Here is a 13,609-nt window from a genome sequence, read left to right on the forward strand (position 1 = left end):
AGTTGTGTCAGACTCTTTGCCACCCCATGCCTTGTAGCCCGCTAGGTTCTTCCGTCCATGGGATTCTCCAGGCAAAAATACTGGAGTGGCTTGCCATGCCCTTCTCCAGGGGATCTTTCTGACCCAGGGATGGAAGCATAAGTTCTTTCTGTCTCCTGCATTGGCAGGCAGGTTCTTTACCACTGTCACCACCATAAGAAGCCCAACCTTTACCTGAGGGTGACGGTATTCAGGTGGTTTTATTTCTTCTGCTCTAAACTCCTTATAAGGCAGCATTAACTACAAAGGATAGTAATAAACTAAATATACAGCCATTTACAGGGAAGAAAAAGTCAAGGTAGGAAACAAATCAGAAGAAACAAGATCCCTTCAAAAAGAAGTATCAAAAAACTGATTTAAATGGTATCTAACCAGTTACATTATTGCTGACCTAATCACGAGATGGGACGATGGGGGAAAGGGCCAGAAATCACAACTGATGGGAAAAAAATTTTTTTAATCAGGTAGCCATATTTGTCAAAAGATCAGATTATTGCTGTTTGAGAGGACCAATAGAGGCCTACTTAGTGCCCTCCGGTGCTGTCAGTAACTAAGAAGAAAACTGCCAATGACTGAAATGGAAGAAAAAAGAAAAACAAGCTTTTTAAGTGCAATTTCTAGGACTTTTGTAACAAGACATTACATTGGAACAGCACCAAATATAGTACAGAAGTCTCATGCACAAACATTTTGAAAACTGGCAGCAAAATTTATTACTAATTTCTTGCTTAGTGATTGGATGTCTGCTGAACCTGTTATACGCCCTTTGATCAAAACAGCAAACTGGGCTGAGCTACAGAGAGAAACAGCGCTAGCAGTGTACAGTCCATACTGGTTAATCACAGATAATGCATTGGCGAGTTCACTTTCTCACTAAAATTTATCTGTAATCCCCAGATCAGTATCCACAGTATTTCTGGACATGCATGGTAGAGAATGTGACTTGCCTGATAGGCACTGATGAGGGTAAAGGCAACAGTCAGTCATCTTATTTCAGTTCTCATGCTGTAAACAAATGTGCTTTTCACGATACACAGAGTCATGTTTTTAGCACTTTTCTGTTGCTTTTTACTGATGGTTTTCCTGTTTTAAGTGCCCCTCCACTCCCACCCCAAACACAATGCTAAGCTATTATCTAGTACCCCTAAGCACAAGACGGCTGTGATGTCCTTTGTGGAGAAAATGTATACTTCATCGGGTTGATTTAGGTATATCGTTAGTGCTCTTGCCCATGAAGAGGTGAGTGCTAATGAATCAACAATATATTAGATAAGATGTCTAAACAGAGGCTTCCCTGGTGGTCAGCAGTAAAGAATCTGTCTGCAGTGCAGGAGATGCAGGTTCAATCCCTGGGTCTCAAAGATCCCCTGGAGGAGGAAATGGCCATCCACTCCAGTATTCTTGCCTGGAAAGTTCCATGGACAGAGGAGACTGGTGGGCTACAGTCTATGAGGAAGCAAAAGAGTCAGACACAGAAGTGACTAAACTACCACCACCACATGTCTAAACAGAAACACACATAAAGTTGAATCAGTTGACGAAAATGTGGTCAGAGTATCTCAGGACCCCATCCATGTGTTTATTTCCCCAGGAGCCGTTCAGCATTCCCAGTGATTATAGAACACAGCTGCCTCAGATAATGAGAATCAACTATTTACTAAAGTACATATCTAAATGTTAAACCCATTTTTTTAAAAATTTCACCTCTGTAAGGGAATCTAATTCCATTATCTGTTGTTATGACTCCTCTCTTCCTCTACTTTACCTACCTGACCTGTATACCCTGCTCAATTCACTGCATGCTTGAGGAAAATGAGCGGCCAGTATTCCTTACCCCCTATGTTACTGAAAGCTCAGCCTCTGCACAGGTGCCATATCAAATCCTAGAAACAGAGTTTAGGGTAAAGAAGAAAATATTATTACTTCACCAAGCAAAGGGAGACACACCAGGTTTCTGCCTAGAAAAACTGTGTCCTAAGCCCAGAGGACTGGATGATGGGGTTTTATAACAGTGGTTTAAAGGTGGGGTCTCTAACAAGGTTAGGATATGAGCAGAAAAAGTTGAGGGTGTGAGCCCATGAGGCTCCTCTGTCCGTGGGGCTTGCCAAGCAAGAATACCGTATAATCTTCCCAACCCAGGGATAGAACCCACGTCTCCTATATCTCCTTGTATTGGCAGGCAGGTTCTTTACCACCTGGGAAGCCCTTCATCTCAGGTGGACGATCTTCTAATCTTGATGGTCCCTTTAATCTTGCCTCAGATTGTTTCTTGTATGCTCCTCCCTTGATCTGCCCTTTGGAGCTCAGGGAAGGTCGTGGAGGCTGGACTCTCTCCTACAAGAAACAGGGAACAGAAAGGCCTCTGTGCCCAGGAGCCTCGCTGGGCCCTGCTCAATTTCACCTCTCACTAATTTCTCTTAGCCATGTACCCTACCCAGTTGTTTAACATCTTCCAAACCTGACATTACATCCTGAGTCTTTGCTGTGTTGCTTCTTGTTTCTGTAAGAAAATAGAAGGAATCAGAAATGTGTAACAGCTCCGGCCCACTCCCACTCGCATCTAGCAACGTTCCTCCATCTGAATACACTACTAGCCTCCATAAGTGGATGGACAGTCCAGATTCCTATCCGAGACCAAAATGGCTACTTTTACATCAAGTTCCATTTTACTCTTGGAATTGTCCTCTTATAAAAGTTTCCCCAGTCAACTTGATCATTTTATAAATATTTTAATAACTGCCCTCTGGGGGAAAAAAATTCTTGATTGTATCTCCCTCCAAATACTACCCCATTGCTCTGATCCACTCCTATACAGAAAAACTTCATCTCTCATGTCTGCTACTCATTCTTAAACCTGAAAGTTAGACTTGATCCCCAAACTCCACTTACACTTATGCTCTGGATTCTCAGGACCCTCCATGTTCTCAAATCCACTTTTCATTTCTCAGTCTTCATCTCACTTCACCTGTAAGCAGCATTTGATAACTTACAGCTGATGGCTTACTCTCTTCCTCGTGAAGCTTCTTTTGTTGCCTACTGGAAGTCCGCTCTCTTATGTTTCTCTCCTGTTTTCTAAATGATTCCTTAGTCTCCTTGCTGGCTCCTCTCCTATCTTAAAACCCACTAATGGCTTCCCATCTCACTCAGAATGAAAGCCGTGGACTTTGCATCTGAGTAAACCACTCCCACCCACGTTATCCCCGGTTTTGCATTCAGGACTTTTTTTTACTTGCTCAGTCTTCTCCCACCTCTCGACTCTCCACTTTCCACCGCTACACCAAGCATGTCTGGGTCTCAGGACCTCTCCTCTAGTATCCTGCCTGAGTGCCCTTCCCCTTGGCACCAACTTTGCTTACGCTATGTCTCTCCTCAGATCTCTTTCAGAAAGGTCTGTACTCTGAGAATTATATAAAAGTACCCCACTTACTCTCCCTTACTCTGCTCAATTTCCCTTTACACCACTTGCCCTGTTGTCTTGTGTATTTCATTTAATTGTTGGCTGTCACTAGAGTGAAGGCTGTGTGTGATAGAATGAGATAAATATTTGTTGAGTGAAAGAAGATTTAACTACAGAAATGTGCAAAGAAAGCAAAATACTGTAAGTCTCAAGAGAAAAAAGGTATATAGTTTTATTTCTGCTTGCTGTCTAAAACAGGATTAATTCAGTCCTGCTGTCACAAATTAAATGGGGAAAAGCTGGATTATCCCTAATATAAAATACTATAAAAGGTAACATTTGAAAATTATATAAAGTTGCATATGTAGCTAATCTTATGCAGATTACTTGCATGCCTTTCTAATGAGAGATCTCAAATTTGTAAATGAGTAGGAGATCTGTATTTCAGCCAATAAATACATACATGTCAGCCACTACAGGGGAGAACTATCAGCAAAAGGCATCGGTGACCCTGATTTTAACACCATCCTCTTGGTGGAGGAAGAATAAAAAACTCATGTCCTCAAGCCTCTAGTTATAAAAGAGACTTTAAAAGGTTTTGCTAGAATTTTTAAAGGGTCACAAAATAAATATATTCCCTGAAATTTTTACTGACCTTTTCACTTCTCTTTTTTTCTCTTCTTGCCTTTCTGTCCTGTGCCTTGACACAGTGTAGTGATTGAGAGCATGGTTTTTGGAATCAGAATGACACGATCTAGAACTCGCTACATGGTTGACTGATTAGCAGTGTAACATTGGGCAGATTATCACAGTCTCCCAAGATTATGCTTCCTTGTCTCCAAAATTGGCTTGATTGGGTATAGGGCTGTCTGTAAGCAGAGAATGAGATTCGATAAATAATTTAGCACCACATGGCATATACATGCTGCAGTACAATCTTTAAAAAAAGAACTGTGAGGAATTACCCGCAGAACTTAGAATACAGCTGAGTCATAATACTGTGCATCTCATGTGAAATGGATACTCAGACATGCTGCATGGAGCCCAAGTTATGGACCAGTCCCTGCTCACAAAACCACAGTATTCAGTGTAATTTGCATGGCACTGTCTGCTTGTACCTAAGCACATACACTCACTGATGAAAATTGTAGTCTGACAAAAACATTGTTTCACGTTTCCCGTGTTAGGTTTTGGGAGGTGTTCGTATGGCTTCATCCAGTCATGTGGGATCTTAACTACCCAACCAGGGATCAAACTCACACCCCGTGCAGTAGAAGCACAGTCTTAACCACTGGACCGCCAGGGAAGTCCCAGGCTTTACTTCAGATTACAGTAAAGCAGGCTGGATCCAAAAAGGAAGCACTCCATTTTACCAGGAAGTTACCCCCAAACAGCCAGTCATCCAACCAGTAAGGGAGACAGCACCTCTTGGGGAGAAAGTGGAAGTGCTGCAGTGATGGTACACAGGCCTTACTGCTCCGGTCGATGGATCCTTGGTTTATCCAGGTTGTTCCTCAGTGTAAACTTTCCTTTGCTGACTTCTTTTTGCAAAGCAATATCAAACCTTAGGAGAAAGGTAAGCAACTTTTCAAATAGGAAAACTGATTCTTTATTTTGAAAAATGTTCATTGTATCTGCTTTTTACCAATTTTACTCTTTTTGTGAACAAATGGTTTTTAATTTTTTTTTTTAATGTTGCTGCAGCTAAGTCGCTTCAGTCGTGTCCGACTCTGTGCGACCCCATAGACGGCAGCCCACCAGGCTCCGCCGTCCCTGGGATTCTCCAGGCAAGAACACTGGAGTGGGTTGCCATTTCCTTCTCCAATGCATGAAAGTGAAAAGTGAAAGTGAAGTCGCTCAGCCATGTCCAACTCTTTGCGACCCCATGGACTGCAGCCTACCAGGCTCCTCCGTCCATGGGATTTTCCAGGCAAGAGTACTGGAGTGGGGTGCCATTGCCTTCTCCTTTTTAATGTTAGGAACTGTATAAACTAGCAAAATTTCTCCCCCTAAAAAGCTTATCACTGCCCGTAAGGCTTCTCTTTCACCCTTCAGCTGTTTGTCTTTTCAAAGCAGAGGGAAAGTCTAAAAGTGGTTTCTTGGGACGCTTTTAGTCCGTTAAGTTTTGGAGAAATTACACCATTTCTGTATGTTTGGTAAAGCACAATTTGCCTATAAGACTGGTGAATTCTAGGACTTCCCTGGTGGTCCTTTAGTGAAGAAGCCACCTGCCAATGCAGGGGACACAGGTTTGATCCCTGATCCGGGTAGATCCCACATGCCTCAAAGCAACTAAGCCCATGCACCACAACTGCGCTCTAAAGCCCAAAACCAGAGAAGCCACCACAATGAGAAGCCCACGTACGACAACGAAGACTGGCTTTCCACAGCTAGAGAAAGCCTGCTCAAAGCAACAAAGACCCAGCTCAGCCAAAAATAATAAATAAAATTTTAAAATTAAAAAAAAAAAAAAGACTGGTGGACTCTAGAGGCTCTAATGCAGTTTGCAATGATTTCTTATTAAAGTAGGGTTTCTCCAAGTCCTGCAGATAGCAGTCACTACCCCTGTCAACACTCTCCCTACAGAATATCATTTCTGCAAAACCTTCCAAACAGTCACATACAGATATTTTGTTACATAAATTCCTGGAATACGGCTGGATTGGGGAAATCATATGAGGTATAGTGGGCTTCCCTGGTAGCTCAGCTGGTAAAGAATCTGCCTGCAATGCAGGAGACCCTACTTCGATTCCTGGGTCAGGCAGATCCGCTGGAGAAGGGATAGGCTGCCCACCCCAGTATTCTTGGGCTTCCCTGGTGGCTCAGCTGGTAAAGAGTCCACCTGCAATGCAGGACACCTGGGTTTGACCCCTGGATTGGGAAGATACCCTGGAGAAGGGATACCCAGTCCAGTATTCTGGCTTGGAGAATTTGCAGAGTTGGATACAACTCAGTGACTCACGTCACTTCAAGAGGTATAATGTAAGCCAGCTTAGGATAGAATTTAACATGGTAGCCAGTTTTTCATGCAAAATTTAAAGAAATACTATGGTATCACTCATGTCAACGTCCAGTATTTCCTAATTAAGCTTCATTTCAAGATGGGATAACTTCAGTAGGGATATTCTTTTAAGCTCACTGTCAGCCTGTATTATGTGCATTTAGGCCACTGTGTTAAACCCATCGCAGCAGGGAGCACACTTGGGACTTATGAGCAGGTGTCTGTACTTGCAGCCCAGCCCAGCACAGCAGGGACATAGGACTCCATCGGCACAGCTCCAAACTTGTACTAGTGTTGACTGCTTGATACAGGTAGTGTGCAACTGTGTAGTACCAAATCCCCTCCTTTTAAAATGTTTTTTATCTGACTTCATTCTTTCTTGCATCATGAAGTATACTTTAAGAAAAACAGATATTCATCATCTATATATTTAAAAAGCCATCTTACATCAACATTAAAAAATTTCATCTGCAAAATTCTAAAATCCATTTTTAATGTTTTTCTACATGAAAGTTACTTTCCTGTCTAAAGGAATATTAGATGTATATTTTTACTTATTATTTGTTTGGCTTCACCAGGGTTTAGCTGGGGCACCCAGGATCTTCCTTGCAGAATGCCATCACCTAGTTGTGGCAAATGGAATCTAGTTCCCTGACCAGTGATGGAACCCAAGTCCCCTGCATTGGGAGCACAGAGTCTTAACCATAGGAACACCAGGGAAATACCCTATTCAACAGAATATTCACTGTTTATATAGTGAGTAGATTTACCTACAGAACACTACAAATATGAAAGCTCTCTGTGGCAAAAAGACCTCCTGCCAGTATCTTTTCATTCTTAGTAGAACGCTTGGTTTTTAGTGGGACTATCTCTGTCCGGAAGACTGTATTTCCTTACTTCCCTGTATCTTGAAGTAGCCATGTGATCAACTTCTGTCTAGCAGGATATAAGCAGAAGTGCTTGGAACTTCTAGGGAATCCTTGAAGAGAAAGGGCTATTCCACCTCTCCTTCCTCTGGCACAACATGATGTGATGGCTGGAGCTTGACTAGCCATCTTGAGCTGTGAAGTGGAAGCCTTGTGCTAAGGATGGTTTCCTGGCACAGTGGACATTCGTATCGGCCCAAGAGAGACTACGGACAGCCAGATTTTTTTTTTTTTTTTCTGTGAGAGAAAATAATCTGCTCTTTTGGTAAGCCGCTGTAACACTGGGTTTCTTGTTGCTCGTAGCTAGGTCTAAGTCTGCTCTCAAGTATGGAAAGAAATGATCTGAAAGTACGTTGTACTGTGCTCTAAGTTGTTTAATTTGGGGTGGGTGATATGGCATCTCCATTTGATGAAGAAATTCAAATCTAAATAGTGAAAGAAAAAAATAACAGTACAGCTCACTTCAGTTTTTCTTCCTGAAGATGTCAGTACGTTTACCGTGATGTTCACTTCCTTTGAAAGAATAACATGACTTAACAAGTGAAATAGGTTGTCTAAAGCAAAATACCTTGCTACTTTAAATTTGCTAACAAACAGACTCTGTATTTATTTTCAATTCTTGTGTCTTGCATCTGTGGAAAATTCATGTTCCAGTGAATTCAGGAAATTAATGTTGAATTAATAGTAAGTGAAGTTTGTATTGAAGGTGATTGCTTCTAGAGGCCTGGTACCTTATTTCTTGATCTCGATGATGGGTTTATGTATATTTTTAATCCATTAAAATGTACATATGTTTATGTGCTTTTCTGAATTAATATATTTCATAAAAATAAAGGGTTAAAGACGTGAATTTTGTGGTTTCTTTAAAAATACACCTTTCACTTGTTTTGAAGCAAATATTTTGTTTTTGACAAAAAGACATGTAAAATATAAAATTCATATTATTGTTAACAAATTCCTCAATAGTATTTTGCTTTGATTAACAATTTTTATCAAGTATATGTAGTTTTTTTGTTGTTAAAACCTTTCAGTAATTGAACTAACTACATAGTTCCAGAAAGTTAGCAGACTTTCTCTGTATAACATCCACTTTAAGCTAAACGCTTTAATAAGTAGAATCTAGTTGAAATAGAACCACTTCATGTCTTGTAGAACAAGCCTAGGATGAATGAATTGCTAGGTTAGATTTTATTACAGGTGCAGTAACATTCTAATACATATTTCTGTACAAGTACAGAATCGTAAAGGAGTGTTAGTCTCCACGAGTGTGTTTGGACAAGGCACTGTAGATGTTGAGTTTTACTTTGCTTTATCCATAGAAGATGTATGCTAATCCCTGCTGTCCTACAGTTGTAAAAATACAATGAGATGTGCACGTCCATTGAACAAGCACTTCATAAACCTGTTGTTATTAATATACAGATTTAATTTAACATTTTTTTTCCTCTGCCCCTTCTAAACCCAGCTTACACAACTGGAAGTTTTCAGTTCACATACTGCTGAAGCCTAACTTGAAAGATTTTGATCATGACCTTACTAGCACTCAAAATGAGTGCAGTTGTTCGGTAGTTTGAACATTCTTTGGCACTACCTTTTTTGGGGGTTGGAATGAACACTGACCATTTCCAATCCTATGGCCACTGCTGAGTTTTCCAAATTTGCTGACTTACTGAGTGCACCACTTTAACAGCATCATCTTTTAGGATTTTAAATAGCTCAGCTGGAATTTATCACCTCCACTAGCTTTGTTGTAATGCTTCCTAAGGCTCACTTGACTTCACACTCCAGGATGCCTAGGTGAGTGCCCCACCATCGTGGATATCCCAGTCAGTAAGACCTTTTTTGTATAGTTTGTGTATCCTTGCCATCTCTTGATCTCTTCTGCTTCTGTTAGGTCCTTATATTTCTGTCCTTTATCATGCCCATCCTTGCATGAAATATTCTCTTGATATCTCAAATTTTATTGAAGAGATTGCTAGTCTTTCCCATTCTGTTGTTTTCCTGTTTCTTTGCACTGTTCATTGAAGAAGGTCTTCTTATCTCTCCTTGCTGTTCTCTGGAACTCTACTAAAGATGAAGCTCCAATACTTCGACCACTTGATGTGAAGAACTGACTCATTGCAAAAGACCCTGGTGCTGGGAAAGATTGAAGGCAAAAGGAGAAGAGGGTAACAGAGCATGAGATGGTTAGATAGCATCCCCATCTCAGTGGATATGAATTTGAGCAAACTCCTGGAGATAGTGAAGGACAGGGAAGCCTGGCGTGTTGTAGTCCGTGGGGTCGCAGAGTCAGACACGACTTAGTGACTGAACAACAACAATTTAACATGGACATGGTCCAGGTTGATCCAAGTTCTCTGAGGCCTTATGTGTCAGCAGAGGGAGTGTATCAGTTGGGTTAAGCAGCACTAGCTGCCTCCCAGGCACTCTGACTTCTCAGGAAATTTGCACAACACAGATTTATCCCTCCATCCCCTCCTAATCCAGTGTGGGTCAGGTGGGTCTCCTTGGTGGCCCTCCTACCGAGAGGAGAGACATGGAATTGGGGATGTGGGATGCCTACATTTTGCAATTCTGCCACCTTAAAGTCCTTTATTAATACTTCCAGCGCCCCTGATGGGACAGAGAAAACAGAGAACTCACACCTGCCCATTACAATCCTATGTTCCCTTCAAAGCCCTCGGGCCAGAACTGTTTCTACAGCCCCATCCCACCTTCCGGGAGACATGGGTATTTGTAACACTACCTGGCACAGCAACAGGCAGCTTAAAAGAGCTACTTGATTTAAAGCAGGAATTCTTAATATTTAGTCCATGAAATGGCTTCAAGGTAGTCTGAGAATCCCACTAGATTTTATACAAAACTCTGGGCTTGTGATGTTTATTGTTTCAGAAAGAGAATCCATTGTTTTCTTTGGTCTCAAGGGGCACTCAAAAAAAAAAAAGAATTATGATTTAAGGTGAGATTTTCCTGGTGGTCCAGTAGTAAGACTCCGAGCTCCCAATACAGGGGGCCTGGGTTCAACCCCTGGTCAGGGAACTAGATCCCACATGTTGCAACTAAAACCCAGTTACCCAAATAAATATATTAGTTAATTTTTAGAAAAGAATTACTGATTTAAGGCAATAGGTAAGAGAAGAAAAACTATGAAATTGGCTGCTCTCCTTTTATATTTAACACTACCTATAGTTTACAGCCTACTTTCTATAGGTGATACATGGACCATAGAGGTTCCACACACAATGAATGACCAGGCATTTTTCATATGTTACCTATAATATTCACATTCACCTTGAAGACAGATATTCCCATCCCCTTTTTGCAAATAGAGAAATTAAGAAGCATAAAGATCACATAATATGCTCCAGATTACACAGCAAGTAAATGCAAGGAATACCTATGAACCCAGGGCTTCAAAATCAAGCTTCAAAATCCTCATCTCATACTGGGCAATTTAAGTGTTTACCATCCACTATAAATGAGATATAAAAGACAATATGGTCTGAACACACTCCTGACTTTTATTTTCCTCCAAACTGAACAAATAAAATGTCAGAAATATCATAGAAATTTCTGTGGTTCAATTGACAAACTCCAACATTGATGAAGATCTGTTATACACAGAACTGGCTACAGATAGAGAAAAAGACCAAGTAACAGAGACAAAAAGAGAAAAGAATTTCTACCTTATTCATGCTTAAATAGATGGATAGATATGTAGAAATACGTGCTTTTTTGATTTTGAGATAACTACAAATAATTTTAAGTAGCTGCATTGAACTGGTCAGAAAATTTTTTTCCTTTCTATTTGCTGAATTTTCTAAATTTTCACTTTAAATATCAAAATTGATTTAGACATGGTAAATATGTCCCTGAAGTATCCAGAGTGACTCATGATCTTCAGAGAGCACTATTGAGCTGGTATCCTGGAGCATTTTTGGCAATAGAATCTGGATTTTTTTTTTCTTGAGAACATCAAAAACCAACCCTGGCTATAATAAGCAAAATGGAATTTATTAGAAGAGCTTAGAGGATTCCTGGAAAGTTGGGTCCCCCAACTTGGACAAAGAACAGGAGCCAAGTTGCTCTCAAGGGTCAGGAAGCAAGTTGTCAGCAAAGTTCTTGCAGCAGTAAGAATGTCTTCTCAGCTGGTAACTGTTTTCATCCCAGTGCTTCAGTGATTCAACGTTCAGTCTCAAGAGTGTCTAAATGTCCAGTCCTCAATAACATGCTCAGTACTCCTCTCCCCGCTCTTTGCCTGGTCCTACAGCCTTTCGTTCCCATGAAGGAAAGAAGCCACTTCCAAAAATGACTCACAGTAAAGGGTTCTCACAACAGAGGCTGAGAGACCAAATCAGGCAGCCAAACAGTGGCTGCCCCACCACAAGCAGCCATCCCACAGGTCAGTGACACGAGGCTCTTAGTGTATAACTTTTAGGAAAGGAAATTAAAAGGTGGAATGTCTTAGTCAAATTTCTTAGTTACCTATGCTGAGCAAAAATATAAAAAATGTATTCTATAAAATAGGCTTCCCAGGTGGAGCAGTGGTAAAGAATCTACCTGCCAGTGCAGGAGACACAAGAAATTCGGGTTCAGCCCCTGGGCCAGGAAGATCCCCTGGAGTAGGAAAAGGAAACCCACTCCTGTATTCTTGCCTGGAAAATCCCATTAACAGAGGAGCCTCGTGGGCTACAGTCCATGGGGTTGCAAAACAGTCAGGCATGACTGAGTGAGCATACAGCACATTCTATGAAATAATATATTAATTTGGAAATACCATTCATCTCAATTACGGCTCTTTCTATCCCAATACTTATCAGAGGAACAAAAACTGAGTAGAGAGAGGTCTTTTAATAGAATAGGGGGGTGACTTCTCTGGCGGTCCAGTGGTTAAGACTTTGCCTTTCAATGAAGGTGGAACAGGTTCAGTCCATGGTCAGGTAGCTAAAATCCCACATGCCTCACAGTCAGAAAAAAAAAAAAAAAAAAAACAGAAGCAATATTGTAACAAATTCAATAAAGACTTTAAAAATGGTCCACATCAGAAAAATCTTAAAAAAATAAAAGAGTAGGATTGGAATTCCCAGGTGATCCAGTGGTTAGGACTCAGCACCTCCACTGCTGTGCCTAGGTTCAATCCCTAGTTGGGGAACTAAGATCCTGTAAGCCATGTGATGTGGTCAAACATTAAAAAGAATATGATTGATTGTATCAAAGGAGGCTTTCCAGGTGGCACAAGTGGTAACACATTCCCATACTAATGCTGGAGATGCAAGGGATGCAAGTTTGATCCCTGAGTCAGGAAGATCCCCTGGAGAAGGAAATGGCAACCCACTCCAATAGTCGTGCCTGGAAAATTTCATGGACAGAGGAGCCTGACAGGCTACGGTCCATGGGTTCACAAACCGCTGGACGTGGCTAAGCATGCACACAAGCAATACCAAAAGAAGTACAATAAGGAAAAGAAGTTGTGAATAGTCAATAATAAAAGTAAGAAGAAATAAGAAAAAAGGAAAAGGGATGAAGAGACAGACACTGCAAAGGAAAAGAAATGGAGGCTGTCCAGAGAAATATGGATGCAAGCCTTCGGCAAGCTCCTCCTTCAGGCTTGCTCCATCTGCTACTGTGAATTCCTCGTCACCCTCCTTTCCTGACACCGTTACTTCCATCAGTTCCAGTGAGCTCCCTGCACCTACAGACAAACCTACACTCTACAGAGATTTAGAGCTCATTGAGATCTCAGGAAGTCAGGAGAAGCAGTCCCTCCAAGTGCAGCTTCCTTGCACCATCAACACAGGAGCTCCAGAAAACCACAGGTGCTGGGCGCAGCAGCCCTGGAGGGGCTCCCGCAGAAATCTGATGGATAGCGATAACCTTCAGAACCTGTTCCTCCCTTTTGCTTCTTCAGATCCTTTCCAAACAAAGCTCTTCCAAAGGGGGACAGAACCCTTCACTAGGGGAACCCGGTGCAGCAAACCAGGGCTCACTCACGTCTGTCTCTGGCCTGAATTTCACCAGGAAATTCACCCAGGCACGCTTTGTTGAGAAGTACTTTGTGACGAGGCTTCACGTTTTCCCTCAAATCAGCTAAAACAAAATCTTAGGTTTACCTCTTTGGTTTTCACATTTTTCTTTGTTGAGCTTAAGCAAAAGGGACTGTTACAGAACCAAACTTGGGTCCACTCACCTACAGGCCATAAAAACAATCTAGTGACCCCAGGTTCTGGTGAAGGAAAGTGCAACATT

The 13,609-nt window shown here is 41.5% G+C and overlaps 1 long non-coding RNA gene across 1 annotated transcript; it reads right to left on the reverse strand.

Annotated features, from left to right (window-relative positions):
* Positions 1-234: 234 nt before the first annotated feature.
* LOC139036614 (uncharacterized) lies at positions 235-4,358 on the reverse strand. The gene is made up of 3 exons (XR_011489434.1): positions 4,092-4,358; positions 2,929-3,004; positions 235-2,539 (listed from the first exon to the last, which is right to left on the reverse strand). It is a non-coding gene; the product is annotated as an uncharacterized lncRNA (long non-coding RNA).
* Between the last annotated feature and the right edge of the window lie 9,251 nt (positions 4,359-13,609).

This window comes from Odocoileus virginianus, chromosome 9 (genome assembly GCF_023699985.2).
Source record: "Odocoileus virginianus isolate 20LAN1187 ecotype Illinois chromosome 9, Ovbor_1.2, whole genome shotgun sequence".
Taxonomy (NCBI): domain Eukaryota; kingdom Metazoa; phylum Chordata; class Mammalia; order Artiodactyla; family Cervidae; genus Odocoileus; species Odocoileus virginianus.